Raw genomic sequence first — 6,844 nt, 5'->3', positions numbered from 1 at the left:
GTTATTTGTCAGTGTTGTTGTGAGCCAGAGACAACTAGGTGAACTCCAATGAAGGCGTTCCCCTTCTATATGGTAAGAGAAATCTTCAGCTGTAAATAAAACCCCCAAAGATCAAAAATGTATAGTATTCAGTCTGTCTTCATAAGATCTGACCTGTGGCTAAGTTCTAGCAAATCAGAAGTGATAGAAAGTGTCTCAGGGAAGTTTCTGAGTACACTCCATGAAAGGCAATTCAAATGAAGACTTTATTTTTCTTTCTTCCTATTGCCTGGAGCTGTGGAAAACATCTTTAATGAGGGATGAATTGTGGAGCACAAAGGAGCCTCAATCTCTAAAGGCTTCTGGACTTAGACACTTTATCACCATTAAGCTGTCTAGGTCTTGCCTATTAAGAAGGAAACATAACTCTATCTTGTTGAAGTCACATATTTTAGATATATTCAACAGAAAGGAAATGAAAATCTAACTTTAGTTGCTACACACATGGAGTATGCAATGTTTGTTTTATTTCATGACAATATATCTAACAAATATAACAGTAATATTTGTTTATAATTTATGCAAATAAATGTAGAAATTAGAATCTTAGATGAAACAATCATAGTAGATACTAGATTGTAAATACTAGATATTTTTATTAGTGGCTCTTCATCATTTTGGCGTATACTTTTATAAACCATCTCTTCATTAAGGAGTTTTAAATTACTTCTGAATATCCTGCCTTTTACTTATCAGATATTTGTCTAGCACAAGTGGATAACCTCTCTGCCAAGAGCAAATGGAGCGCTAATAGTGACGTAACTGATATAATGAACATCACGGACATCACTACTGTTGGCATGGAGTGTAATGTAGGCAGTGGCAAGGGGTTGAAAGAAACAGGATTTGTAGCAACTACAAACATTCTACATGGTGTAGCTTATTTTAACTTTCCTAAGAGAGTGAAAGAGGATCCGTATTAAGGTCTTGAATATAACATTTAGAACACATATGAAAAGTCAGAAAACTTGTTAATTGCAGCTACAAACCAAACCAAGAGATTTACTTTCAGGGATGCAGAGCTAAAAGGCCATTAAGTACATATTTAAACACAAACAAATAACTGCTACTGCTGCTGCTGCTAAGACACGTCAGTCATGCCTGACTCTGTACAACCCCACAGATGGCAGCCCACCAGGCTCCTCCATCCCTGGGGTTCTCCAGGCAAGAATACTGGAGTGGGCTGCCATTTCCTTTTCCAATGCATGCAGGCATGCATGCTAAGTCGCTTCAGCCATGTCCAATTTTATGCGACCCCATAGACGGCAGCCCACCAAGCTCGTCTGTCCCTGGGATTCTCCAGGCAAGAATACTCGAGTGGATTCCCATTTCCTTCTCCTGGACAAATAGGGGAAGAGTGAAATACTGAGATATTGGATCAAAACATTTGGGCAGACACAGATGAGGGTGATAACTTTGATTTCCAAAATATATCAGTGTTTCTTGTCTTAGAAATAGTTTACCCTATCAGTCTAAGGAAATAGGCTTTCTTTTCATGAAACCCTTCGAATGACTTCATAAGAGAATTTCTTCATGAGGGTATTATCTGATCAAAATTCAAGATTAATTCATTATGCTGTCTCCATTTAAGAATTAGAACCCCAGGACAGCCCACACAGACAAGTAGAAGAAGTGGTCAGGGGCAAAGAAGACAACACACTGAAGAACAACATGGTCTTGCCAATATGTATCAGCAGAAGTTGAGGGAACATATATAGGAGTGGACTAAAAGATGTTTGACCAAAGAGGACAAAATATGAAACTAGGCAGGTCAAATATATTGATACTGGATACAATGAATCAAGGTTATGGATTGGTTTAAGCAGTGGGTAATTTGTGGGCTTAGTTGTTCAATTACATCCTGAACTCTAAAATGATCTTTAGTCAGTAAGAACAATATTTTGAAGTATCCCTGGAGGACTAAACAAGAAGTAACCCAAAGACTCAGAAAGAATAGAAATTTTAAAGTGGTCACTTATGAATAATCTGTGAACATGTGTATTCCCTTTTTCCTCAGTTCAGTTGTGCAGCAGTGTCTGACTCTTTCCTACCACAGAGACTGCAGCACACAGGCTTCTCTGTCCTTCTCCATCTCCTGGAGTTTGTTCAAATTCATGTCCATGCAGTCAGTGATGCAATCCAACCATCCCACCCTCTGTCATCCCCTTCTCCTCCCACTTTCAATCTTTCCCAGCATCAGGGTCTTTTCAAATGAGTCAGTTCTTCGTATCAGGTGGCCAAAGGATTGGAATTTCAGCTTCAATACCAGTCCTTCCAATGAATATTCAGGACTGATTTCCTTTAGGATTGACTGGTTTGATCTTCTTGCAGTCCAAGGGACTCTCAAGTGTCTTCTCCAACATGACAGTTCAAAAACATCAATTCTTTGGCGCTCAGCCTTCTTTATGGTCCAACTCTCACATCCATACATGAGTACTGGAAAAACCATAGCTTTGACTAGACAGAACTTTGTCAGCAAAATAATGTCTGTGCTTTTCAATATGCTGTTTAGGTTTGTCATAGTTTTTGTTCCAAGGAGCATTCGTCTTTTCATTTCATGGCTGTAGTCTGCAGTGATTTTGGAGCCCCCCAAAATAAAGTCTGTCACTGTTTCCACTGCTTCCTCATCTATTTGCCATGAAGTGATGGGACTGGATGCCATGATCTTAGTTTTCTGAATGTTGAGCTTTAAGTCAACTTTTTCACTCTTCTCTTTCACTTTCATCAAGAGGTTCTTTACTTCCTCTTTGCTTTCTGCCATAAGGGTGGTGTTTTCATACCTAAGATTATTGATATTTCTCCCAGCAATCTTTATTCTAGCTTGTGCTTCCTCTAATCCAGCATTTCTCATGGTGTACTCTGCATATAAGTTAAATACGCAGAGTGAAAATATACAGACTTAATGTACTCCTTTCCCAATTTGGAACCAGTCTGTTGTTCCATGTTCGGTTCTAACTGTTGCTTCTTGATCTGCATACAGATTTCTCAGGAGGCAGGTCAGGTGGTCTGCTATTCTCATCTCTTGGAGAATTTTCCACAGTTTGTTGTGATCCACACAGTCAAAGGCTTTGGCATAGTCAAAAAAGCAGAAGTAGATGTTTTTCTGGAACTTTCTTGCTTTCTCTATAATCCAATGGATTTGGCAATTTAATTTCTGGCTCCTCTGCCTTTTCTAAATCCAGCTTGAACATCTGGAAGTTCTGAGTTTGTGTATTGTTGAAGCTTTGCTTGCAGAATTTTGCACATTACTTTGCTAGTGTGTGAGATGAGTGCAATTGTGCAGTAGCTTGAACGTTGTTTGACATTACCTTTCTTTTTGATTGGAAAACTGACCTTTTGCATTTCTGTGGCCACTGCTGACTTTTCCAAATTGGTGACATATTGAGTACAGCACTTTAACAGCATCATCTTTTAGGATTTTAAATAGTTCAGTTGGAGTTCCATCACCTCTACTAACTTTGTGCATAATGATGCTTCTGTATTCCCTGCTGCTGCTGCTGCTGCTAAGTCGCTTCAGTCATGTCCAACTCTGTGAGACCCCATAGATGGCAGCCCACCAGGCTCCCCCATCCTTGGGATTCTCCAGGCATGAACACTGGAGTGGGTTGCCATTTCCTTCTCCAATGCGGAAAGTGAAAAGTGAAAGTGAAGTCGCTCAATTGTGTTCGACTCCCAGCGACCCCATGGACTACAGCCCACCAGGCTCCTCCGTCCATGGGATTTTCTAGGCAAGAGTACTGGAGTGGGGTGCCATTGCCTTCTCTACCTTATTTCCTAGGCACCCTAATTTTTACACTGTGGGTACATCATGTACAAACTGCCCATGATCAATTTGTATAGATAGAGGCTTTAGTTAGTTAGCACTAAATCATGTTTTTTTTTTTTTTTCCCCTCATCATGAATGATATGTTTACCATCAATAATAAGTGCCTAGGTTTCCCTGATACCTCAGTTGGGAAAGAGTCTGCAGGCAATGCAGGAGATACCAGTTTGAATCTTGGGTCTCAAAGATCTGCTGGAGAAGGGATAGGCTACACACTTCAATATTCTTGGGCTTCCCTTATGGCTCAGCTGGTAAAGAATCTACCTGCAATGCTGGAGACCTGGGTTCAATCCCTGGGTTGGGATGATCCCCTGGAGAAGGGAATGGTTTCAATATTCTGGCCTGGAGAATTCCTTGACTGTATATTCCTTGACTATACAGTCAAGGAATTTGTGTCACAAAGATTTGGACACAACTGTGCTACTTTCACTTCACTAAACTAAACAATAGTTGTATTAGGTCACAACAGAGTCTTTTTCCTCAGGGTCAATAGCCAGTCACCTGCAAGAAAGCTGACTATATTGGACTATTTTATCATGAAAGGGGTTTATCACGAAGATTCCCTTCCTGTCTGCAGTGCTTTGACCATCATCATCGTTGATGATCTTACAAAGTGCTTTATTTATTAAAGTGCAATCCCATAGAATATCTCTGCTTACTTATGGTAGTAGGGTGAGTACAACAATGGGCCCATGTGTACAGGATTCATTAGTTTGAACACATGGTTAGAAAGAGCAGGTTTAATATGATGATTCTCTTCCCTGGTGGCTCAGTTTTAAAGAATCTGACTAAAATGCAAGAGACCTGGGTTCAATCCCTGGGTCAGGAAGATTCCCTGGGGAAGGAAATAGCAACCCACTCCAGTATTCTTGCCTGGGTAACACCATGGAGGAGGCTGTTGGGCTATAGTCAATAGAGTCGAAAAAGAGGCAGGCACAATTTAGCAATTAAACAACAAAAACACTAAAAATTTAGTAATAGGAACCATGCCTAATATGTTAGATGTGATATTTACTCCTTAGTCAAACACCCTGGGTCCAAGAACCAGACAGAAAACAGAGATGTGGGCCCTCTTATATTACAATTAATTATCTACTTAAGACATTTTTCCTTCCAAATAGTATATCAAATTGTTTGGAGTATTTGGATATTTTGGTGCTCAATGGACAACTCTCTCCCTTAGGAAGAGTTCTGTGTCTCCAGTAGTTTGAAAACTGAGGCTAACTTCTCTCTTATTCACTAATATTTTTGAACTCTCATTCCACTGAATCAACAGACAGGAAAGGGGGTCACTGTATTTACTGGCCAAGGAAAATAGTTCTAATTAGCAAACATGAACTGGGATGCTGCTTGTTGCAAAAGATCGTCAAAAAACATAATCACCAATTTGACCTGAAGCTAGACCAGGGCATTTGGAGGCTGCTCACACTACCATCCCTTTACCCTCCATATTGGAATATATTCTCGGCTTGTCTTCCTCAAGCTGGAAGCTGCCCAAGGACAGCTTTGAAATAGTAATACAGTGTTGAGACCATCTGGACATTGTACATTTTTCAACCCAATTAAGGCAGCTGTATAAACTTGTGGGTAGATGCAAAAAGCAACTGGTCTTGCAGCCACCCAAGAGAAGCCTTGATTGTGCTCTTGCCTCTTAAAGCTGCCACATCCCAGTCTGGAGTGGCCTGCCTCTTTCTTAGGTCTCTCTCTGCCCTTCATGTACAGGGCAGGTTTCAGATTACACAAGGGATGCTCCCGAGGCCACTGTAAACCAAGCTATTACAAAATGGAAGCAAATAGGACCCCTAGAAATCTTAACATGCCTTTGCTCAGTAGACTTGGCCAATGTAAAGTTACATCTATTAAGGCAGTAATGAATTAGATCCAGATAATTCAGAAATACATAATTTTAGATCACTCTTGTCCGATTTATTCATTTCCAACAAACAATAAAAAAGAAAACAAATAGAATAGATGGTTAAAAATAAAACTATAGTTATTGAATTGTCAGCTTAAGATACAGATGTGTGGGTCTGGGGAGTGGAAGTGTTAAGAACACCCAGCTATGTTTTAAGTTAATTGCTTTTGTTCATCCTTTTCCCCAAAGATTTAGGAGTCTTTGGAAACATGACAAAACTGAACCAGCTTCACAAGGATAACTAAGCTATGGTGCTTTATGCATCCTGTTTTGAATAGTTACACAATATATTATGGGCTTCCCAGTTGACTCATTGGTAAGGAATCTGCCTGCCAATGCAGAAGATGTGGGTTCAATCCCTGGGTCAGGAAGATCCCCTGGAGAAGGAAATGGCAATGCACTCCAGTATTTTTGCCTGGAAAAAGGAGCCTGGTAGGTTACAGTCCATGGGGTCACAAAAGAGTCTGACACCACTTAGCAAATAAACAACAACAAGAAGATTACTTATAATACTTAATATAATCTAGATGCTATATAAATCATTGTAAATACAATGTAAACACTATGTAAATAGTTACCCCATGATGGCAAGTTCAAGTTATGCTTTTTGGAAATTTCTGGAATCATTTCCCCAATATTTTTCATTTGTAGTTATTTGAATATGCCATGTGTGACCTTAATGATGCAGCTGGACTGTAGTGCCATTCAAGAATATTGGACAGGAGGAGTTTAGCACACATGTAAGGTACCAATCCTTCTAAATTTGAAATAGCCCTGTTTCAGTCTCTGGGTTGCTGTTGGAGTTCTCTTATTGACATACTGCTCATCCCTCCCCATTGCCTCTGTGCTCAGGCTTTCAGTGGTAAGGGCTGGAACAGGGCCTTGGCTGGAGAGCTCACAGAGCTGGGACCAAGCCCAGTGCACATTGCAGTGTTCACACCTCAACATTCATAGTTTTACAAATGGATGTCCAAGGGACCCACTTCCAAAATCAAATTCTTCCCTATTTCATTGTATATCAATTTTTCATGTCAGAGTTTGAGCACTATCATTATCAAGTAGCCTTC

This window comes from Bubalus bubalis, chromosome 1 (assembly GCF_019923935.1).
Source record: "Bubalus bubalis isolate 160015118507 breed Murrah chromosome 1, NDDB_SH_1, whole genome shotgun sequence".
In the NCBI taxonomy this organism is placed as follows: Eukaryota; Metazoa; Chordata; class Mammalia; order Artiodactyla; family Bovidae; genus Bubalus; species Bubalus bubalis.
This window is presented reverse-complemented; position numbering follows the sequence as displayed.